This window comes from Sphaerodactylus townsendi, linkage group LG04, assembly GCF_021028975.2.
Source record: "Sphaerodactylus townsendi isolate TG3544 linkage group LG04, MPM_Stown_v2.3, whole genome shotgun sequence".
NCBI lineage: Eukaryota > Metazoa > Chordata > Lepidosauria > Squamata > Sphaerodactylidae > Sphaerodactylus > Sphaerodactylus townsendi.
In genome coordinates this window covers 58,552,147-58,576,578 of record NC_059428.1, presented here as the reverse complement: position 1 = coordinate 58,576,578, position 24,432 = coordinate 58,552,147, and the positions used below count along the sequence as shown (strand labels likewise).

General features: G+C 40.7%; 2 protein-coding genes across 7 annotated transcripts in view; both read left to right on the top strand.

Moving 5' to 3' along the window:
- The first annotated feature begins 330 nt into the window (after nucleotides 1-330).
- NRIP1 (nuclear receptor interacting protein 1) overlaps nucleotides 331-24,432 on the top strand; it is an 89,915-nt gene continuing 65,813 nt past the window's right edge. The window contains exons 1-3 of one of the 4 annotated variants that reach the window (XM_048494493.1): nucleotides 331-368; nucleotides 10,695-10,778; nucleotides 14,819-14,942. The gene's annotated coding sequence lies outside the window, so the exon portion shown is untranslated. Of the gene's footprint in view, nucleotides 369-443; nucleotides 590-10,694; nucleotides 10,779-14,818; nucleotides 14,943-24,432 lie in introns of those variants that run through there. The other 3 variants (XM_048494494.1, XM_048494491.1, XM_048494492.1) reach the window with 3 other exon arrangements.
- SAMSN1 (SAM domain, SH3 domain and nuclear localization signals 1) overlaps nucleotides 343-24,432 on the top strand; it is a 353,573-nt gene continuing 329,483 nt past the window's right edge. For all 3 annotated transcript variants that reach the window (XM_048494497.1, XM_048494498.1, XM_048494496.1), the window contains exons 1-2: nucleotides 343-368; nucleotides 10,695-10,778. The gene's annotated coding sequence lies outside the window, so the exon portion shown is untranslated. The remainder of the gene's footprint in view (nucleotides 369-10,694; nucleotides 10,779-24,432) is intronic.

The window sequence follows — 24,432 nt, the reverse complement described above, 5'->3', positions numbered from 1 at the left end:
GTGTGAGAGCGCGAGAGCGCGCGCGCGCGCGCGAATCCGTGCATGCTGAGGCGGCGGCTTCACGAGTTGCTTCGAAGCCAGCCTGACCGGCGCTTCGCCTTCCCCTCGCTCCCTCCTCCCCGCCTCGCGCCCTCCCCTTCCGAGCAAGCCGTCCTGCTCGCTGGGAGCCCTCCGCACGAGAACTAATTGACGGAGTTCGCGCCCGCTGCTCTGGGGCAGCGCGTGGGTGCCGGCGGCGGAGCGCGCGCTCGGAGCCTCCCTCCAGGGACCAAAGCACAGAGGGACTGAGCAGCTAGCAAAGTCGCGGACGGAACTGCAGAGCCTGGGAAACAAACAGGGGCTGGCGCCGTTGGGGCCGCTCCGGAGAGGTGAGTGCGAGGGACCAGGCTGGGCTTTTCGCTTGGGCTTGGGTGGGAGAGACCGGAGAAGGAGGAGCGGCAGAATGGGAAATGGCCGCGGCGGCTGTTGCTGGGGAGCCGTACAGCAAGAAGCTCCGCTCTGGCAGCCTGACAGAACCAGGCAGCGCCCGGAGAGAGAGAGGGATGGAGCGCCCGGAGAACAATACTGCGGGTTACGTGGGGGCTCAGCGGTGAGTGATTATTTCCGGTGGCAGATGGTCTCTCCTGCCCCCCCCCCCCGCCCTCAGTTTTTGCAATAAATAAAGTTTGACTGGTTATTTCAGACTCGGAAGGTGGGGGGAAGGGAGGCAAAGTTTGTCGTTTCCCCTTTGCCCTTCACTCTCCAACCTTCGTCGTGGCATACCTTGCAAGGCCCTATTTTAAGAGAAATACCGAGCCCCCCCCTTCTCTTATCTGAATTATTTAATGAAGCCTCAAAGTCTGTATGCAGTAACTGCAGATCGACCAGCGACTCCTTTGCAGGATGTGGAAGGCTAGGAAGATTCCTGACCTGCGCCACAAGCACCGGACCTAGCTGATCCACAGCCATCCCCGTTGCTCCAAAGGCTCCTTTTTAGCCATCGGCTTAATTGCCTGCACAACCGCACTACACAAGGCCATGCCTTCTTGCTGTCGGTGCTCACCTCCTGTTATTTATTCACTTCCTCTCCATCGCCCAACACTCACGCAACATAGACGTTCAGATTTTTTCTCCATCCCTTTGTTATGTGTCACATACAAACTCCCCATCGTTTCTAAAAGGTGCTTTCTCATCATTTTGTTCCATAACGTTATACTGCTCCTGAGGCATTTTGCCTTTCTATTTCAGTTAAAGCTCTGTGTTTCAAGCCCCCACCATATTGTGCTGCACTCCAGATTGTGAAATAACTTTCTGATACTCGATGGTGTGGAATATGTGTACCTCCCCAATGTAAACACTGAAAGAATTAAAACCCTCCAGCAAGAGTTGTTGGTCACCACAAACGCAAAAGCCTCTTAATTTATATCTATATATAGTGATGCTTTCACTTGTAAATCCTTGACAGACAGACTTCTTGTTATAAAACCATGCAATATTTTCAGCCATGATGAGGAAACACATTGGATTTGGCAAGATAAACTTTTTTAAATGCACTTTGTACAGCTAGCTGATTCAGTGATGCTGAGATGTAATATTCAGCTCATACAAAGCAGGACAGTTTGAATTTGACTGAGTCATAGTAGCATATGTTGTCATACAAGCAAATTATAGAGTTAATTATGTAAAGAACATCAGTTCAATGTAAGAGATTCCTCTTACATTGGTTGAGGCAACTACCATCTTGACTGTCTTCTCCTTCCCTCCCCCCTCTCTTTTTATTAAATAGGGTAGATTCTGGGGAGTGGCAGACTTAGCTTTTAGCTTGATTTGTTTTTACTACATGATCTCCCCCCGGAAAATTTACTGGCATCAAAGCTTTTTAATTTTTTTGTCAAGAGTTTGGCTGAATTTTATAGTTATTGGGCTGAATTTTATTGCATTATATTGTTTGTATGTGAGCCACCCTGAAACTGGCCTTTGGCTGAGGTAGGGTGGGATATGAGTCCAAAATAAAGTAAAAGTAAGGATCACTTGTGATTGCTGTGAGATAAATGTATTACAGTACAAATGAAATTGAATCTGTGAACTTTGTTGGACTGTGAATTTTTGTGTAAGACATCATAAGAGTACTATTGTCCTAAAGGTAGAAAAACAATGTCTGTTTACTAAGTGTGTGTCTTCATTGTACAAATGCTTAAATTGAAAAGTTGTTTAATTTTTAAAAATTGCTTAGCTTTCTCAAAATTCCTGAGCCTATAGTTTTGAGATAGAAGCACATATACATGGAAAATATACAAAGGCTAATTATAAGATACTGAAAGAAAACCCTGAAATCAAAATTCTGGGCAGATTCTGAATTTAACTATGCATGGCTTTTTGTAGGCATGTTTACTTCTTTGAGTTTCCCCTCTGTTTGAAGGCCTCATTCAGTTAAAAGGCAGATTATGTTTTAAAAATAAAATACACGTTTTATTTATGCGAAGAGCTTTCTTAGCTACTATGATAGTTTACACTAATGTTGGAAAATATTAGCACCTTTGAATGTGAACCACTCTGCCTGGAAAATGTAACAAGTGTAGCCCTTAGTTTACTTTGACTGCATTTTAGTTGTTCCCAAAAATTAAAATTCAAAGTATGAATTTCCTTGTATCAACTAGAAATATTGAGTTTTTCAGTAAGAGGGTGGAGCAGGTCTAGAGTATGTTACTTGGGATGTCTCTGCAGTACAAAGTGGTGAATGATATTTATTTATTTAGCATTGCTCTGTTTCTTCTCTGCTTCTAAAGCAGCTTCCAATCAATGCTGACAAGAGTGGTCTAGGTGTATGTTTTTGCAGTATATGTACCAAAAATTATTTTTTAGTTTCTTTCTGGGCTGGCAAACTTAACGGAAAGACATAATTTTAAAAAAGGCTGGATGCAGATCTTTTCTGATTATGAGAAATGAAAGAAGATTTAACTTAGTATAAATGATTCTATATGTTGATGTGTCTTACATCACCTTTTATAACTCAATGCAAATTTTTAGTGTAATGTCGTTCCAAAAAACACTGGTTCTGTATTGATAATGGTTTCCAAATGACATTCAAGGGAAGACTGTCATGCTTATCAAAGGGTTTTCAGTGAAAGAATTGGCAATGGCCAATAATCCCTGGAAGATAGGATGTCCTCCATTATTGATCTCCTATTGCAGTAGTCAACCACAGGAGGTTGTTTATGTTGTAGTTTACATGGAGCAGTGGTAAGATCTAGTAGGCCAATCCAATATTCTGGAACACTTTCCAGAATAATTTGTAACCTGCAGGTGTTCTTCAGCTACAATAAATGAGTTCTTCTTTGCCAATCATTATTGTTTGAAAACCCCTGACTCTTAAATAAGTAACTGGGTTGGAAGGGAGAAACAGGTCTCTTTTTACAGTGTTTCTTACATATCAAACCCATTAGTTTTTTTGACTTATGTTTACATGAACATTTATTCTGAAGTCTATGGCGAGTAGAAAAAGTAGCTAGACACCTCAGATATTAAATCACAGCTTTAGCCTCCTGCAATTTCTTAGTTCAGTAACATCTGTAAAATAAGAATAATGCTGACCCTACCTTAAAGGATTGCTGTAAAGTTTGTCATAATAAATACGTGCAACATTTTGAATATTCTCAGCTGCTATATAAATAGAGCTAAAGTGAGCTATGAATAAATTAATAAAATAAATTAATGGTATTTACAACATTGCCCTAGCTTGAAAACCATTTCAGCGGAAACACTTAAAGTGATTTGCATTTCTATGTAATTGCAGCCGATTAAAGAAATGTACATTTTGATGGAATGTATTTGGTATAAAGACAAGCAACTTCATCAGTATGACTTTGAGAAGGACGATATAGCCCCCATATTTATAAACCATTTCTTCCAGTGTAATCCTAAACATAGGCCGTTTCCGCACGGATAAAAGGAGCGACGTGATGACGTCGTAAATAGCAACGCATCCGCGAAAAAGCGTTCGCACAGACAGGCAGAGCTGCGTGCGTCAGGAGCCCCGCAGAAATGTGACGGTTCGCACGGAAGCAGCTGCCTTCGCCGCATCGCTCCGCTGGCGGCTGCGAGACTCTAGTGCAGAACATCGCGATTGGCTGACGTGACTGTCCTGATGTCCTGCCCGTCCCCCATCTGTCATTGCCTCCCATAACAGCTACTGCCAGTCCCAGTTCATGCCACCTGCACCAGAGTGTGTATGGGCAAGCCACCATCTCGGTACAGGCTACATGGATCTAAAAGAAGCTTAATCTCTACGGTGGAAAACTACCAGGGACAAACGCGTGTGTGGGTGGGGCGGTGACCAAGCTTGGCCTTTTGGCAGTCGCCATTGTTGAGAACGGCTCCGTGGCGGCGGTTCGCACGACTGCGGTGGCGGTGCGTCACATGTGGAAAAAGAGCGCTTCGAAGCGTTTTTTGAATACAGCGTCTTCGCGCCGATTAAGCGTTTTCGCGACGGCGCACCTCCGCTGCTATGCGTGCGAACGCTCTCGCTCTGACGTTTCTTTTCCCGTTTCCACGACGTCATATTTCGCCCGTGCGGAAACGGCCATAGTTAACTTTTTAACTCTGCTGACTTCAACTGACTTCAAAAGATGTACATTTATTTAGGATTGCACTGTTAGTCTCTTGATATATCTTGAACTGGTGCAGAAATGACAAATCTATTCTAGAAATAATTAAAAATACAGCGAAAAACTGTATTCTGTTTGGAAAGCTAAAATTCTTGGAATGAAACAGGATATACAAGAAAGGGACCAGTGAGGTCTAGAGAGCAAGGTCTCATTCAGCTCCCGTGTCTATTTTTTCTCATTCTTTCCCCCATTCCCTTCTTCTTGCAGCTGTACAGCTTCTCTTTCCTTCTTTTTTCTTCCCACCCTCCTCCGCTACTTCCCCTCCTGGCCTTTTTTCCTTCCTTCACTTCTTTCTGGCAGATCCTTGCAACTTCTTCCCTTTTCCCTCTTCCTTCCTGTCCTCCAGCCCCAGCTTCTCAGTTTTGGGACACTTTTTTCTTTCATCCTTTCCTCTTCTCTCCCATCTATCTTCATTTGTGTCCTTCCTGCATGACCACAACTGCTTTGGTTAGCTCAGTTTGGCCTGAATTTATCAGGGTTAGGGAGCTAAACAAGGTCAGCCATGGCCAGCACTTGGATGGAAGTTCACCAAGGAAAACTGGGCTTTCTGCACTGTTGAAGGCCATGACCCCTGATCATTTCATGCCTGGCATGCCCTGTGGAAGGAATTGCCATGAGTCAGTTGCAACTTGGCAGGTGCTCTTCAGCGCTCACTCCATCTCTCCCCCAACTCTCCTTTCAAAATGATACTATGGCAGCCTTTTTGGATTACTTAGGGATTCACAGACCACTGTGGTAATGTCGCACTAGCCTAGCCAATCCAGAATGACTGCCAAGAGTTTGTGAAGAAATGACACAAAATTGTGGCATCTAAAAACTGTTTTACTTTATTACCTCCTTTAAAATATAGTTTTAAGCTTTTTTCCCCAGCAAATGAGGTTCTAGATACCTCTTCCCCTAACTGTACATAAATGCATTGTGCAGGGGTTTTCATCCACACAGTGGGCCAAAGTTCAAAATTAGATGTATGACAGTATTATTTTAAACTTGGCTTGGTTACATAAAAAAATACAGGAAGGTTTTGAAAAATGGGGATTATAAGTCTATGGTGAGTCACATTAATCTTCAGACAAGTATCTGGATTCTGAACTAGCTGAAGTTTCCAGACCTTTTTTGAAGACAATCCTTCAGGACTATAATAGGTTGTATACCTCAATAACAGCGTCCCCAATCTCTTTGAGCCTGCAGGTACCTTTGGAATTCTACCACAGCTTGATGATTGCCACAGGAAATAGAGAAGTCCAAGCGCAGGATAGAAAAGGGGTAGTTAAAAATACTCTGCGAAAGAAGGGACATAGTGAATAAAACAATAACGGAAAAACTCCTGGCTTTACTACCTTTCTAAAAACACTTGGGTTCAAACAAAGGTATCTGTGAGTGTCACAGCACCTTCAAGCACTAAATTTGGGACTCCTGCTCTGTGTAAAGTTGGCTGATTCATCAATATCTATCACACAGGCTGCCCATTCGGGGTGGGGAGAAATCCCCCTCTTGATGTGATGTGGGCTTATGCTAGCAGAAGTGCCCTCCCTGGGGCATTTCTGCTAGCAGGGGGCAGTTACGCCAGTGCCCAGCTGCTGCAGAGCCCTGGGACGCCCAGCCATGGCACCCAGCTCTCCACTAGTGCTTCACTGCCACCCCAAGCTGCATTAGTGTGGAAGGAACATTCCTGGGGTGGAGTCTATCTCAGTCAGCTTCCCCTGCCGGGTTGCACCAGAGGAGTGCTTCTCTCCACTTCTCCCTATGGGGGAGTTACAAGTAAGTTGGTTTTAAAAAAAATGTTTTGAGATTCCCGTGCTGCAGAGGAAAGCCCTTTGGAGTGGGTGAGTAGGTGGCACCATCCCACCTGCACGACAGCTCTGGATTTGGCTGTTAAAGTCATACCAAACAGAGCAATTAGTCAGATGTAAAATGAATATTTTCCTGTATTTTTACTTTGCACCTTGGTATGGAACAGTGTGGCTGTGTAGAAGTGTGGATCAGTCACAGGGTCCCAGCAACAACATCATGGCTTTGAATTTGCCAACAGATGGTGAAAAAGAACAAGGAATACCTGACTAGACCATTCTTTTGATCTAGTCCCACTGTCCTTTGCAAACATTTACTACACCCTGCAGTAGTAGAGCATTGGGATGCTAACAGTGCTGCCTTCAAGGATGGCATAGCATTTGAACTGATAATCCAAATAGTGTGGACAGGTGACGGTGTGGTGTACAGTAAGCTTTAGGGGATCAACCCAAATGAAAGGAATTCAGATTCTAAATTATTCCATCTGTGAACAAGAGAAATAGCTAGGAAACAGAGGGGTTTTTGTTATCACTTAAGGATTCAACATGTCATTTTCATCATAAGCTATGGAGCATAATCACATGATGTGCTCTTATGTAACCTCAAATCCTGTGAGCATGCTTGGTGTTGCCACTCTACTGTGTGTGCATTGGATTCTATTCTTTCTTCCATGTCCAGTTCCACTGCTGATCTTTTTTAAGACTTGAGTGTTTCTGGAGGTGCTATCTCTTGTATCAGCCCCTACCATCAGTTGTGGAAGCTAAATTGCTGTTTATACGGAACAAGTGTTTTCTGTACTGCTTTTCTGTCATGGGCCAGCTCCTTTAATTGAAGATTCACCATGAACAATCTATATATCTAATTGTCACAGATAATTTAAATGTGCCTGCAGATACTTAAATGTGCAGATAGGGGGCACACTCTCCCTACAGGTTTTTCTGCAGATTCAGGGGACTCCTTGGATCTGCAGGAAAAAATTGAAATTAAAAAAAATCCCCTGCCCAATTTCTAAAGAATATGTCTGAGCAGGGGAAGAATTTGGCCAGGTGAACCAACAAGAAAGCGAAACTGGGAGGGGAGGAAAAGGATACCCGGCATACTTCAGTAACCTGGCTCAGTATAAGAAAGCAAGGGTAGGGCTCGAAGAGGAGACCGGTTGAGCTGGCAAGATAACAGGGCTGGGAGGGAGGAGGAGGCATGGTCATGCTTGGTGTAGCACTGGGCAAACTGGCAAGAAAGTGAGACTGAAGCAGGAGGAAGCAATCCATAAATTAAATGGGCTATCCGGCAAGAAAACGGCTTGGGGAGGAGGAGGAGTTCTGAAGGCATGATGGGGGAGAAGATGGGATTCCCCCCCATTAGTTTCTGAGGCCCCCACTTGTAAACTTACATTTTCCACTGTGCTTCCAAAGATTGGATCAAACAAGTTATTTTATTAGATTGCTTATTCTAATTCTCTGTTTTGATTGGTTTGCTGCTTCTGTGTAATTATTTTACTTGATTACTGTAATATGCTCTGTTGGTCTGTCCTTGAAGACAATCTGAAGATGGCATCAGGTTCAGAATGCACCACCCAAGCTATTGTCTGGAATTAGCTGGTGGTATTTTATCTTGCCGAAAACTACCATATTGGCTATCTGGTTGGTTCTGAGTTCAGTTTAAGGTTCTAGTTCAGTGATGGCGAACCTATGGCACGGGTGCCAGAGGTGGCACTCAGAGCCCTCTCTGTGGGCACATGCGCACAGAGTTCATCATGTGGGGGGAGGGAATTGCCCCCCCCCCTCTAGGCTGGCCTGGGCCACTGGGCTCGATTATTAACATTAAACCTAAGACCTAGTTTTGGGGAAGCAGTATAGGTAACCCTGTTAAGCACTGTTAAACCCCGCTGATTTTCATGCAAAGAACCAAGGCACGATCCTTTACCTGGGAGTAAGCTCGGTTGCTGGCTTCAAAGCAAAACCACCGACTACCACCAAGCTTACTCCCGAGTAATGCACGCCTCAGAGCCAACCATTTTTTCTTAACTAAAACTTCAGTATTCAGGTTAAATTGCTGTGTTGGCACTTTGTGATAAATAAGTGGGTTTTGGGTTGCAGTTTGGGCACTCGGTCTCAAAAAGGTTCACCATCACTGTTCTAGTTATAATCCTTAAAACCCTTCATGGGTGCCTTTCCATATGTCCCCATGTGCAAGATATACTTACTCTTCAGTTTGCCACCTGCTGGTTTGTTCTCCCATGTACGGAAGCTCTTAGTTCCTACCTTATGAAATTAGCTTTTTGAGGAAGTGAGGGAGACACCATTCTCTAGATGTGTTTTCAGAGCACTGCAAGGCCACTCGGTTTGCTTTTAATAACATACATGCAGCAGCTGTTGTGTTGGGGTTTATCGTATGTTGTTTGATTTTTAGTTTGATTTTTCCAGCCCCTGAGCTCTGGAAAACTTTTTAATAAAACAATGAAAATTTTTATTAATTGATTTTAGATTTAATTTTTGTTGTAAATTGTTGTATATTGTAAAATATTTTGGGACATAATTATAAATGAGGGCTGTTTTGTATACTGTAACTATGTAAGGCACAGCTGATGCCACACAAAGCATATACTTAATATTCATGTGATTGTGCTGATTTTCAAGTAAAACATTTAGCACAACTTTATAATTTAAAAACATATCATTTTTATACGTTGCTTTCAATATTTATTTTGAAAGATGAGTCATAACTAGAATTTACCTCTAAAAAGTTGATGATATTCAAGTAGTGAATTGTAGAGGTTGAAATAATGTGTATCTTCCAGAGCAGAACTGAATCTCAGTTCAGTAACTTAGCATCCTCCCATGGGTGAACTCCCTTTGCACCCTCTCCTGGCTCCAAGGCTAACACGCTCCCCTCCCCAAGACGTTTCAGTGCCCCCACAACAGCTGCAGCCTGGTGCCAGGGACTGCCAGATGGAGCAACTGCAAAGGGCTGGCCTCACCAGTCAGGATTTTCCTCCTCCTAGGGGCTCCTCTTGATATTAACTGATGTTGATGAAATGTCAAGGAAGGGCTGGGGTGGCTTTATCATCTTGGCAGCATGTGGCAGCTCATGCTCACATCCCAGGAGGTTGATATGGCCTGTCTCTATGAGAAGGGCACCAGGCCAGAAACTCAAGGCATGCTTGGTAAGCCCATGCCCATGTGTGAGCTTGGTGTCTCCTATTCTTGGAAGACCCACTTTCAGGAGATGGTGCCTGGTACCTATGGTTGAGGGAATCGCCATCTGGTCTAATGTGTGATTCCCAGGACATTCTGGGAGTCTGATTTCTTTGCAGTGTTTGTCATTGGTGTGTTGGACGGGTACCTGGCGACCTGTCCAGATGACCCAGAATACTATTGCAGGAAGGAGTTCCACACTCAGAAAGGGCTAGTGCCTCTTCTTTTTGTTGGGGAACCCATTTACATGGGAATTCTGGAATGCTTTGCTTTGTCCAGGGCATGGGTGTGCCCACACTGTCTTGGTGTGTGTGTGAGGAGCTTGTCAACATCATGCATGGGGAGAAGGAGCTGCCTATGAGTGCCTGGCAGATCTTTTCTCCAGAGGTGGTCACCCTGTGTCAATGTGGCTACTTTCTGATTGTCATAAAATGGGACAGGTTCTTCCCTGGGGTGGGTTAGTTATCATAGGGGTTGGGTACTTTGGTCTGGGGTATCATCCCCCCCCCCCCCCCCTGAATTTTAAACTGTCTCCTGGGCTTTTCCTCATCCCTTTCAGGAGAAAGATGTGGGATTACGTCTGGGAGGTCATCTGCCTTCTCCTGCCCCTCCCAATTCCTGGGCTTGCTTTGCTGGCTCTCTCCTCCACCATTCCTCTACCTCCCTAATGGATGGCAACTGTCCAGTCAATCATGGCCCTGCCTTTCCCCCTTCTTACTGGTGCTTCTTCACTACCATTCCAGGTGCACGGACTGGCTATTTACTCTGATGACCCGGAGCTGGCTGCGTGGTACAGCAAGTGACTTCAGAAGAGGCTCACCTTCATTGTTGCTGCACTGTCTCTGGCTATGACACAGCAGCCCTTCCCCCAGATTGTGCTGCCCACCTTTTTTGTTGTAATAGTTAAAATAAATACACTTTGGAGTGTAAATAATTTTAATGGATGAGTTGTGCATGCTTAAGTATCTTCAAGTGAGACTTAAAATCACATAATTTTAATTGTAGCATGCTGTGCATTTTAAAAATGACAGTTATGTTGACATTTATATATTCACTGTTGTGTTTACAGATGAAGTATGGAATTGTTTTGGAGCATTTACGGTGCATTTTGGACTCATGAAAGGAAGATCTTCAAATTAGAACTAGTATCAAGGTAATTTTTAAATTTATTTCCTCAGTACTGTGTTTTTTGGGTAAAGTCTGATCTAATTACAATAATTTTTAAAATTCAGAATTAACTATTAATGTTAAAATCCCATCAGAAGTTACTGTTTTATCAGGTAATGAGGGGACCAAGAACTTACCTTAGATAACTGGAAGGGAAAATCACTGAGGGTTTTATAAACTTTTTAGCTTAATAAAGAGCCTGTACAGAAAAAAAATTGAGTTGGGTTGATGGTAACCATCATATTTCTATGTTTGTGAACATCCTACTTCGATGTTACAATAGCTGTTTTAATTTCAGATTGGTTAATATGCATTGCTATAATTTATATTATAACAGGAGTCTCATGATTAAGAGTGGTAACCTGTGGTACTGCAGTCAAGGCTGTGCTCACAACCTGAGATCAATCCCAACAGATCGACAAACCACCCCGTGAACATAGCCTGCTTAGTAAATGTCATGATGTGATTCACCCCTTGGGTCAGTAATGACCTGGTGTTTGCACAGGGGACTGCCTTTAACTTTAATTAATATTGTGTTATTGCTTAGTAAACAAATTGAAACTATGCTGGCACAAAAATATTTATCTAGTTTGCGAAGTTGTTCGGAGTATGCTATAAAACACAATTCCCCAGCCATTAACAAGATTGGTCCACAATTCCCCAGCCATCAACAAGATTGGTCCATGGACGAATAATGTCCCCTCATGAAATTTCTCCTGTGTTCCAAACTGTTCATTTTCAATGGCAGAAAGCCGCTGACGGTGAGAGCAGGATATGTATTAATTATATTATTTACAATTAAAATATGTATCCTACCCTCATCATCAGTGGCTTTCTGCCATAGGAAAATTAGAAGCTTCAGAACAAATGGAGTCTCTGTAATTATTTCTTTTTTAAAAAAAATCTTATGTTTCAAGCTCTGAGATGTATGTGAGGAGAGTATTTTTCTTGAAAGAAACTTATTGATATTCTCCACCAATTACAATGCAGAATGTATTAAAAATAGTTGCAGCTTTAGTTTGTGGAAATAGCCTTTACATCAGTACTAGTTTGCTGGGCAGATTGTTTTGGTAGTCACAGAGCTCTCATGGGAAGGAATAGAAAAGTAGCACTTACTTCCAGCAGCTTGGCATTTAATATTTTACGGCAAGTTTTTAGTTTAACATATTTGAACTTGTACTAGATAGGGCTAATAGGTTAGCGCAAAAGGTCAAATCATAAGGCATTAGGCTTAATTAAGGGAGAGCAGAAGTGGCAGGAGTGTGTGACAGCTAAATGAGTTTCCCACAGACTAATGCTGGTTACAGTACAACCATGCCTCAACTTAAGTGAGTTATTTTGTGCAAAGGGCAATAGTGATTAACAGTTTGACATGCTAGACATTTCTAGCCAATCCCATCTGTTTTAGAGGTTAAGAAAGCACACCTTTATGAGCTGATGGATTGATTTGTGTGTCCTGTCTAGGGAAGATTAGAAGTCCAAGGCCAGTGCAGTAAATGTCAGTTAAAGAATGTTGCACTTTCCTAGTACTTCTTTGTTTTAACTGTCAAATGTTTTGTTCTGGGGATAACTGTGGCCATAAAAGCTCTGTAGAATAACAGTTCTTGGCCAACATCGCAAGTGCTTAGAATTCAAGCAAGGCTTGTATGAATACAATTGCTTAAGTATTTGTTTTGAGCTGTCATTTATTTAGTAGCTAATTTAAAATTAATGTGAAAATAAATACAGAATTATAGGTACATGACAGTCTCCTTGGAAAAGATGTTTAGCGAGGTTGAGAAAAGGAGAGACAGGAGTAGGAAAAATGAGGGTGAGACAGATGAGGGGAAGGACAGAATGAACTGGAAATGGTGAGGAAGACTATGGAGGAACTGGAAGAAAACAAAGAATTCGAATGAAGGGGTTCAAGCATGTGAGATAATAACAAGATCAACTGTATTCTAGGGATAGTCAAACACCATTTGATTTGGATTGTGCAGTCATGAACAGCTAGTTGATTTTTTTGAGAATTTGCAACTGGCAGTTTGAAGGATTTCTGAACTCCTTGCCAACCCAGCACAGTATGATAGATTTGCATGCATCTATGCTGTCACACAGCTTGATGGAAGTCTCTTCCTCCCCTCTGTCATTGCTGTATTTTGCTTAACTCTGCAGCTGAAAAACAGAGTTGAAACAGTCATAAAGCATATAAACTGCTGGCAAATCAGCATTTACTTTTTAAAAATACCATTGTCATTCCTTTCTGGATTACTTAGTGATGGTAATGACTGCCAATCTGTTTGAATTGGAGGGTTTTTGCATGTGTATGACATTGCAAAGCACCATGGACAATGTGCTTTACTCCATCATGTATTTTTGTGCGTCTCAGAAAATAAAATTAAAAATTGAAAATAAAATTGTGCAGTTCAGTAAAAAGCACCCCAACAATGAAAATAATTTTAGAGCACACGCTCTTTGATTCTGCTGAGCAAAAAAAAAAAAAATGCCGTGTAATCCCTGTGATGGAGGTTGTAATGTAATCTAGAAAAACCTTTCCGAGTCAACCAATTGAGTTATAGGGCTTTTAAGCTTGCAGGGCTTACCTCTTGGTTGTTTGCTTCTCAGTATGTTTTTCCTGTGGTTTTCTGTTTTAATGGGTTTCTTCTGCTGTGAAGTGTTCACATCTGAGCTGCTGTTTGCCCTGCCGCCCACTTCCTTGTTCAGTCCGTGTGGGAGGAACTGCTGTTGTATGGGCAGAGAAGGCCGGGAGGAGCAAGGAAACCCTAAGGAAGGACATGCTCATGCAGAGGAGACCAGGCATGCAAAAAGGCTGATTTGCTACCTTCACATGCTCATGTAACCAAGCAGTAGTGAGCACAGGTGATACCTATCCACAAGTCATTTGAGCTGCTTTCCACCAAACCAAACAAATCTGGGTATTGGCTCTGAGCACTGCTGTCAACCCAGGCAAATTCAACTATGGGTGTATTTGCTGTGAAATTCACTGCATCCATGATTTAGACATCATTTATTTGCCCCGTTTATGTGTGGTGTTCGGATATGTGTACATGAGTGGATTTTGTAAGTGAGGGTGAAGGTGCATCTTGAAATGACAAAATTCATGTGACTGTATTCCTGAGAGAGAATGTGCATGCAGCCATATGAGAAGCATAAGTATGTGTGCATGTAGCCAGGGGATTTGTTCTCCTTTTCCCCTCCAGCAGTCATGAATCAATCAATTCATTCAAGTGATTACCTGGGGACATGTTTCAGCACCTTTATGTGCTTGTTGGGTAAAGAGTATCAGTCTTGAAACCTTCTAACCTTCCCTCTCTAAACATACAATTTTTGCAAAATTTACATTCAGTAAGTGACTCATCCCGCCATCATTATTATTTCTCCAAGTTGTGTGAATACTTGTACATAGCTTGAGTTAAAGTGTAATTAAATGCTATTTTTATTATACTATCACTATGTGTACATTATGTGTATGTATATTTGAAAGTCTGATTCCTCAATACTTATGAGGATATATAAGCTAGATACTAATAGAAGGGACAGTGAAAGCTGCTGAAGATTCTGTGATCTCACTGCATCATCTGTTTAGGTACCATTTCAGTAGTCTTCTTATAAACTTAACATAAAATAAGTTGCATGACAAGTCAGGCTCTGTGCTTTATCACATTTATGACTTTGTAGATTCAGGGAAATAACATCTCTTCAGTTGCAAAACTATTAATACATTGTTGAGGTAATAAAAGTAGTTTTGATAAAGTGCAAGATTCTGGCCAGTTAAAGGTGGTTGTCTTAGTTAAAGTCAAACAGAGGTCAAATTTTGTTGTATATACTTTGGTCTCAGCTGTGTATGCATCAGCTTTGCTTTATAAATAAGTATGCATTGTTTGTAAAGATGTTAGCTCTGATTATTCCCAATGACTGTAACACTCTTTAATATGTTTTTGTTTTTACACACTAGTTCTTTAAAATAGGAAAAAAATGTATGAGTGGGAACGACACTTTTTAGCTGCCTTCTACTTCTTTTTCCAGCCTACAGTGCCCTGTGAGAAAACAGATCCCAAAGGTTGAGAGACCCTTGGGAACGGTACAGGATGCACAGCTGTTTGACTGCCATGAGACCAGGGAATCAGCAAAAGTCACCCACCTCCCATATGTAAGCTTTTCTACAGTGAGGGATTTCTTCCAGTTCTTTCATTTCACACCCTAAACTGTTAATGAAACGCTTCTGATTTTCAAGAGTGCTTTTTAAAGAAATGGAACAATATGAGGCTAGAGAAAGAAGAGGAAGGCAGCTGAAATTCCTTCAAATGCAGACCACAGGATCAAAAAGCTGTTTAACCAGTGGAACTGTTCATTAAGCTGACTTCTCCTTTGCAGCAGGAAGGACACATTGTCCAACCTCTTCCCCCCCGCCCCCACCACTTCAGTTGACAGAAGGGACTTGTTTGGGTGAAGAATTATCCTTGGATTCAACCCATTTGCAGGTCCTTCAATTTTTAATTGATTTTTCAGTACAGTTGATGCAAACTTTTCAGACAGTCCAATCCAGAGCTCTGCTGACCTCAGCACTTGGGCAGAACGGTACAGGAGGCATTTCTTCAGGCATGTAGGGCCCAGGCCATGTAGGGCTTTGCATGTCAGCACCAGCGCCTTGAATTGGGTCTGGTCGTGAATAGGGAGCCAGTGCAGTTCCCTAAGGACAGGTGTTATATGGTGACATGCTGAGCTTCTGCTGGCAGCCAAGCTGCCATGTTCTCTGCCAGTTCTAACTTCTGGACCATCTTCAGGGACAGCCCCCTGTAGAGCACATTACAGTAGTCTAACTGGAAGGTTACGAGTGCACAGATGACTGTGGCCAGATCACCCTGGTCCATGTAAGAGCTGATCTGGTGAACTAGCTGGAGAACCTGGTAAATCCTCTTCATCACCACTACTGCAAAGGATTCCACTGCCAGATCCAGGTCCTGCAACCTGTCTTTCTGGGAAAAACCACCCCATTCAGTCTCAGGTGCCTCTTAATGCCCCACACCTTGGGACCTGGCACACATAGCACCTCCATCCTATTGGGATTCAATGTGTTTATTCATCCTTATCCATCTCATGACAGCCTCCAAATAGCGGTCCAGCACCCACAACTCCTCACCTGCTGCAGAGGAACTGAGAGGTAGAGCTGGGTTTCATCAGCGTACTGGTGACAACCGCCCTCAAACCCCCTTATGACTTCTCCCAGCAGTTTCAGGTAGATGTTGAAGAACATGGGTACAGCAACTGAGCCCTAGGGAACCCCATAAGGGAGCTCCCAGGGTCTTGAGCAGCTATCCCCCAGTGCTACCCTCTGGAACCTGCTAGTGAGTACGAGGAGAACCATTGTAATATGGTGCCTCCCGCTCCTAACCCCCACAGCTGGTCCAGGAGGATACTGTGATTGATGGTATATAAAGCCACTGAAAGATCAAGGAGAACCAACAGGGCTATGTGACCCATGCCTCTCTCCCGAGAAGGTTATTCATCAGGGCGACCAAGGCAGTTTCTATACCATGACCGTGTCTAAATCGGGTTGACATGAGTCCAGAAAATCCGTGTCATCCAGGTGTACCTGTAATTATAAGACCTTCCTCAAAAAGGAGGCATGTATCTTGGTCTCTGTTAGGAACCAATACATAGGTGTAAATCTTTTTCTTTTTTCTAACCTTAAAGAAAAATCTTTAGGTATGCAGGCATCATCGATCAGCCCTAAATAATCAAGTCAGTTCAATGCTGTGATGTGTTTACTGCAACAGTCTGGGCTTGCTTCATTGCTCTGAGATAATTTTTACTTGGCAAGTGAAGATAATAAGTATTAGAAACCTGGATTAGGAAAAGTTTAACAAAGCAACTTTTGCATGTTTAGGGCATCTGTCCCTCAGCAAGTGGGAATTTTATCAGGAAATCTATTTTTCTTCCAATCTTTGTAGCACTGATTAAATTTAGGTGGAATGGGAAAGTAGCTATGACTGAAGAAGCATTCCTAAAGGTTTCTAAAGTTTAATTGATTAATAAATTACATTCCAAATGATTCTTTTTTATCAGTCCAGATTTTAACTGAGAACCCTTATCATTTAATCTTCTTGTTATTTATAAATAGGCTCGGTGTTCGTTTCTCTGGAGCATGAACTAGCAAATGAAAGAAAGAATGATGACTTTTAGGCTGACATAATGATTAAACTAAATAGAATAGTAAAATATGAAGTATTTTTTCTTTCCCCTAAATATGATTTATACTGTGAAGTTCTTAAACTAGGTATATGCTTTATGCTGATCACATCCCTACTTTTAAATGTTGCTTTCAGTCTGAAATGTGTGGTGTAGTCCAACATTTGTGTGAAGCATTACGTTTGCTTGCTTTGGTCACTAGGCATTTCCCAAAACATTCCATGTAAAGAAAGAAAAATCTCATTATCATTTATATATTACAATATTTATTTATTATACTAAAATGGTAGAAAATGTAGGTCCTTATCTTTAATTTGTCCATATCTTTAATTTGTCCATAGTAATTCTAGAGAACAACATTCTATATCCAGTTCAAGTAAATTGCCCCTAATTATCTGTCTGTGTCTCTCTTAATTTTCTACACTTGGTGACCTTGTAGCCATTGACTTCAGTCTGGAACAGTTTCAAAGTCATGTAAATGAATGTAATTAAGGTATTGCTTATCATCTTGCAGAGTTCAGAGGGAAGTACATTGGCTAGAAAGGTTTGTTTACTTAATCTGGAAGGTCAGCTACTGTTAAATTTTACTGCCTAAAATGGTTGGTAATGCGTTTATTTAGTTCCTAAAGACAGAAATGTTTGGAAATGCAAATAACACATTTATTTCACCTCAGGGTACTATAGCCTCCTTTATTAAAGAAATGTATCTCTGTTCTGCCACATTATTATGGTACAGTAACAAAATATCTTGTATTTAGAAACAAGAATTTTTTTTAAATTCTCCACCAGCAGCTTTCAAGGCTATAAATTTGTGACACCTGCATGTGAAAAGAAAGTGAAATGTTTAGTAATCATAGTGACCTCATCTAATGTATATATTCCATTAGGTATTTTTTGGTAACAAGTTGGGATGTCACACCATTCTGAAATCAGCCTTCACTGATGGCTTGGCATTATTATGCATACTAAGGAACTTTTAATTGATGCATAGGTATGTGACTCCAAGCATTAGGAGTATGTTTGTATGAACTCTGTTTTTATGTTGAGTAAGGTTTTTAATGCTAGATTTTAAATAATATATTTTAATGTTATGTTTTTATTATTTTATATTTTGTAACTTGTCTCAGGCAAGAAGCAAACAAACAAATAGATACACTAAGGGACATCTTAAACAGAGTTGTACCCCTTCTAAGCCCATTGACTAAAGTGAATTCAGAAGGGTGTAACTCTGCTTAGGATGGTATTTTAAGTTTCTTAAATTTTTCACATATATTTTATTATTGTGAAACTCAATGTGATGCATTGGTTATTGTTAAATAACTTTAATGTTCAGAGTCCCTTGACAATTTGTAGGCAGGACAGTTTTGTGTAAAAGGCACTTATTTTTTCTAATGTTCCTTTCTTCTTTTTCTGCTCCTCTTTTCTTGTACAACTGTTCTTCTTCATATTCACCCTACAAAAATAAATATGCTCAACCAGAAGCAAGGGAGCATAGGAGTTATTGGGTTGATCTATTACTGTATAAATCTGCTAAAACAACTACTGATCAATCATAATGAAGAATTAAATTCAATTTGAAAATATTATGTGTTTGCATTATTATACTTCATTTTGAACCAAATTATTTTAGAGAAATGTAATTTCTATTCAATGGGGACCCATATATGACTTACATGTTGGCTACCCATCCTCCATTTTATCCTCATAATAGCAACCATGTGGGATTTGTTAGTTTGGGAAGAGATCGACTGGACCAGAGTTACTCTTCAAGTTTCCTTGGCATACTAAGTAAGTGGTTTCTTAGTCAGGGTTCTGAGATTTCAATTGAACATGCTAACCACTACAACCCAAACTACAACCATATATTGCAGCTAAAACTTTTAAAAGTTATTCAATTTTTAAATAATTTCATTGTTTTTTCACTGAAGAAAATAATTTTATCCATCCTTTGTCTAGGAACCTGTATAAGTCGTAGTTAATATTGCAGTTATATTATAGGATACCTAAGTTTGCAGATTATGTAAGGTGCAAGCCTACAGGTAATTAAGCAAGACAAGACCCACTGAAATCTTTATCACATACACAGAATTGTTACCATAATAACAGCACAACTGTTTTTGTTGACAGTACTGTTCTTATATGAATATTCCGAGTGGAATGGACAATAAGTAGGAATTGAGGAAAACATTTATGTTACAGTTTATGGACTAGTATGTTAAGGGACTGATTCTTTTTCCATTTAGTCTCTGTAGACCAGATTAATTTTTAGTTTTGCAAGAGCTATCATACTTTTTCATGAATAAATTTTTTAGCATGTGACCTTTTCCTTCAATATCTTAATAGAGTCTGCATTTAAATCACTATCAAATTACCAGAAGCATGCTTATTACTCTCAATGAAAATATATTGATAACAGGTATGCCAAGTACTTCCATTGTGAATTGACCATATTACATACAACTGTTGCATAAGACCCAAAGAAGAATATAGAAAGGTGAAGGAAAAGCAGACCCTAAAGGCAGTGTGGAATGAACTAAAAAAACCCCAAACCAGTTGACACAACTTGTCTTACTAAAACATAAATCAACACAAAAGCAATAAATTATCATCATTTAGGTAGAGGCATGATTGGCTACACAAAAAAGCAAAGAATCTTAACTTGGGCTCTAGGGGAAATCAGCAGAAAAAAACTGTATGTTCTAAAGCTCTGGTGGATAAGAAATATAATGACTTCATAGTGTTCTTGAAACTGTTGGCTTGCCTAGCTGTTCATATATAATAAATTAAAGAAAGGAGCCATTTTCACACATTTAGATCTTCCCTGAGAATTGGGATCTAGTAATGAGGCAGAATTGCAGATTCCATCACTTTCTGGGAGATAATATAGTCCTCTGTTAGAAGACATGACTTCTTCATGTTGGTAGAATTCTGGAATGATCTTGTGGCAAGAACTCACCAGATGCGTGCTTCCTCATTTTAGAAGAGCAATTAAAGCTTGTGGTTTTGCTAGGCTTTTAAATTGTAACAGTCTAGTTTTTATATGCCTCCTGCATGGTTTTATTGCTTTAATCTGCTGTATGCCACTTTAAATAAAAATAATCCTGTTGAAGGGAGGATTGTTTTTAGGTTTGAAGCATGTAATATATCTTAAGCATGATTAATACTGGAGGGGAAAAATGATTTGCTGCATTGGTCTGTGGTGGTTTTGTTTTCCTCCTAACATGAGCACACTACCTACCTTGACTTGTATTTGTGTGTTTTGAGTCAGTTTATAGTTTGTGTTTCCTTGTCAGAACCAGTGTTAGAAAACATGTAATAGCAAACTTTAGTTTGCGCTAAATGGAAATACTTAAACAGCAGCATGCAAAGGAAAGAGGAAAGGGACGAAATAAGTGTGTGAGGCTAGGGCTCATTTCCATAGTGTCTAATCACAATTGACGTTATGTGTAAGCTGGCTCTGTGAGAGTTTGCTGTTATGTATGTCCAGAGATGTTGAAGTCATTAGCTAGAAAAAGAGATACAGTGAGAGGTGATGGAAGGGATGGTATAAAATTATTTCAAGCTGTAAGAATACAGCAATACAGCATCTTAATCCTTGGTGTACTTTTCTGCTTGCCATATATTAAAAATGCAACGTGTGTGCCCAAAAAAGCCTGAGATCTGAAGTAAATTCTAAAACAAAATTGGACTAAGAAGTTAATACATAATAAGGATGTCAGAAGGGCTGTTTATGCCAGAGTGTTTTGGATGCTTCCCTGGCAAAAATGACAAGACAAAAGCTGCTACTGAGATGTCTTTCAGTTGTCACATATTTTGGCTGTACCCCTAGGAGTGAGTCAATAGATACAGGTTGCTAGAAGGTATAAAATGAGAACAAGCAAGCAGAAAGAAAAATCAAAGATGCCAATGTGTTTTGGAGATGATTACTTTGAAATAGCAGCCATTTGCCTTCAGCCACTCTTCACTTACATTACAAGTGTCTGCTGTATTCAGTATAAAAAAGAAAACCTCCCAGACTATTTGACATTATTTTTTTTGTTAAAGTGCAAAATTTGAATTTTAGTATATAGTTCAAAACAAATAAGAATATATCTGTAATAAATAAAACATTAGATTCTTCCTAGAAAGTCTGTGAACTTGGGGAGAAGGAATGGTTTTTGCTGAGGACTTTTTCCTAGGGCAGTTTCCAGGGCATTCCCCTCAAATGCTTCTCTGGGAGATTGGGGGGGGGGACACCCCCTGGAATAGGCTTCCTCCAGGAAGGGGATATCAGTGAAAATTTCCTTCCCTTGCACTTGTTGAAATTCTAGGTAGGGTCAAAGGTTTCATAATTTTCAGTATAAATATGATGAGTATGTTGAGGAAACTGGTCCGGTAGCAACTACCAGGTGCCTTTTTAGAAAAGAAGTGAATATATGATACTATTGGAAAAGTGTTGATCTCCTACCTCCCACCCAACTTCAAGTCTTCCCAAATGATAATGAAAGCACAACTAGTATGAGAAACCTTTCCCGCATAAGTTATTCACAACTTGCAGTCAAATGCTGTTTTTTTTCTTTGAATTTCCCACTTTTCCCCCCACTTGGTTCCAGAATTTTTCCCCCTTCATTTTTATTCTATTGTTTTCCCAAGCACTTTAACCACAATGTTTTTTCCCAATCTGTTTCCAAGCCAGTTTCTGTTCAGTGTGCAGTTGAAATTGTCTTTATTTCTCTGCCCCACCAAACAGCTGTCCCTTATTGATGCCTCCTTCCCCTCCCTCTCCTTCCCTGCAGGGTGCGTAGGCTATGACCAGATGATGAGCCTCTTTCCCCTCCACCCTTTCCTGCCAGGGTGGGGGGAGTTTGATGAGATGACGGCCCCCTTCCCTCCTACCCCTTCCTAACCCTCTCCCTCCCTCCTTCCCAGCTTGGGTGGGCCATGACCAGATGATGGGTCCAACTTCTCCTTCCTCCCTTTTCTCCTCTTCTTCCTCCCTTTTCAAAAAGTAATTATTTTTTCTCTTTGTCATATCAAACTAGCAATGTATCATTGAGGCTGAGATACAGAGAAGCAGGATCAATTGCCATATTAATGTTCAGGTAGAGCATGATTGATTGGGTCAGCTTTGCAAATTTCATATTGAACTACCGATGTAATAGTAGGACAGAGTGATTTTGAAGCTGTGGGGTGATTGCATCAGCAATGGAATGCCGGGGTGATTGAAAAATGTATTTCAAGTAATCACTGTATGTAATTGTGGACAACTGCAGTAATGATTGTGCATTACTGCAGATAAAATTTGGCTGAAAAATATGGTTCTTTTTGGGGGGGGGGGGTTTGAGCTATATGTTTCTGTTCCTTCAGGAACGGCACCTGTTCCAGGAGTTGTTTTGGTTGGTATTCTCAATAGTAATAGACGGAGACTTTTTAAATTGCTGCTTCAAAATGGAGGGAGAGGGTTGTTCTTCTGCATCATGGATGACATCCTCCCACCATCAGGAATAATACGCTTTCAGCAGTAGTGTGAAGAATAAGTGCAGTTGAAGAGACAAGAGGGAAAAAACTCAAAATGATGGAGGGAAAGGAAATGTACAATTTGATTTCACAGAAAACATTTCCAAGACACAAGGTTTGACCACTGGGAAAATATGTGGTAAGCTGTGCATGCAGAAAAGGCCTATGGTAAAGTAAATAATTGCCACATTTTATTGGTATATTTTAGACAGAACAGAAGATTGTGCCCAATGATTCTTATCAGGTTGTAATTTAAAGTGGTGTTCAAGAATGTCATTTTAAACTGTAGAGTTACTGAGATTGTTTGGAAACTACTGAGTATTTTTCCTCAATGTCTGCAGTTTTTTGTGATATTTGCAGAACATTTAAGTAAAGAATTATACATTCTGTAGCCTGTTAAGTAAAAATTGTACATGTGTAAAGTGCCCAAGAGAATAGCCTTGTAGCAACGCCCAGGGGATAGCACTTGCCATCAGCATTGTTTTGCATAGCTCCATAATGTTTTGTCAAAATTCACAAAGTGGCAGGAGCTCTGAGTCCTGGAGAATCAGGTTTGATTCCCTGCTCCTCCACATGAGCAGTGGACTCTAATCTGGTGAACTGAATTGGTTTTTCCAATTCCTCCACATGAACCCTCCTGGGTAACCTTGGGCTAGTCACAGTTCTCTCAGAACTCTCTTAGCCTCACCTACCTCAAAAGGTGCCTGTTGTGAGCAGGAGAAGGAGAGGAGTTGTAAGCTGCTTTGAGATTCCTTGTGGTAGAGAAAAGCAGAGTTTAAATCAAACTCTTTTTCATCTGTATTTCAGCCTGGACAGTATTTTTGTTTTCCTGATTTTTCATAAGTGTTGTTACTGGTTTGGGATTTTTTTCCCAGGTAATTTTTGGAGTGCCAAAAATTCTGGACCACTATTCTGTCCCCCTTCAAATGAGGGAGAGGAAGCGAGCCCCCTCACTTCACCATGCCACCACTGTCACTGCTGAAGGCTTCTGCTTGTCACTGCCCACAACCAGAACATGGCAGGCTTGTGAACTCTCATGAGGCTTGGGTGAATCAGAAGCTGTGTTGCTTCCCAGTCACCAGGACCTTTTTATTTATTTATTTTTAAATTAGCAGCATTTGAATATTATATATTGATGTAACAGTAAACAATAGGTGTACTAGATTTTGTAGTTTTTGAGTTCTTTTGATGAGTCAGTCAGTCAGTGAGTGGTATTTCGCGTTTATAGATATAGATAATTACAGAGTGTAGCCATGCTGGTCTGCAACAACACAGCTATTTTTGAATCCAGTATCACCTTAGAGATCAACAAGATTTGAGGATACCCAAAAAATCTTGTGAGTTTCTAAGCTACTGCTGGATTTGAATCTACATGTTTATATAAGAGACCACATGTATTTTATAAAGTAGAAAAAATAAGTATAGTTTGACATCTTCTCATACAGCTATTGGTAAAAGTTAATATTTGAAAGCAACATAGGTAGTTGTTTCCAATTTTGTTGGTCTTTATGCCTAACTTAATGCTCAGCTGTAAGGGAAAATAATAGTTGATGGGCCCATGTAATTGGTTCTGCTCTTGGGATTCCTGTATTCAAATGCTTATTGAAATGGCTTGGACAGAAGTACTCTGGAAGCAGAGCCAATACCCCTGAAAACAAGAAATTACCATGAAATGTTACTGGAATTTCCCATGTATCCAAGTTTTCTTCATACAATCTGTAAACAGTTTGGTTATAGAATGTTGAACTTGTGTAAGCATATTTTAAAACAGAGTATAATTTATAAAAGATAAAATATGAAGAATATGTTAAATTCTGTGCTGCCAGTTAATTCTATTGTTAAGTAAACATTTTATATAGGCACATTGTTCCAGAGTGTACTAGGTGAGAGATATGTTAGAATGGTCCACCCACTAGGATGATGAATCCTTAAGAAGTTTTAGTGTTGTAGGTTTT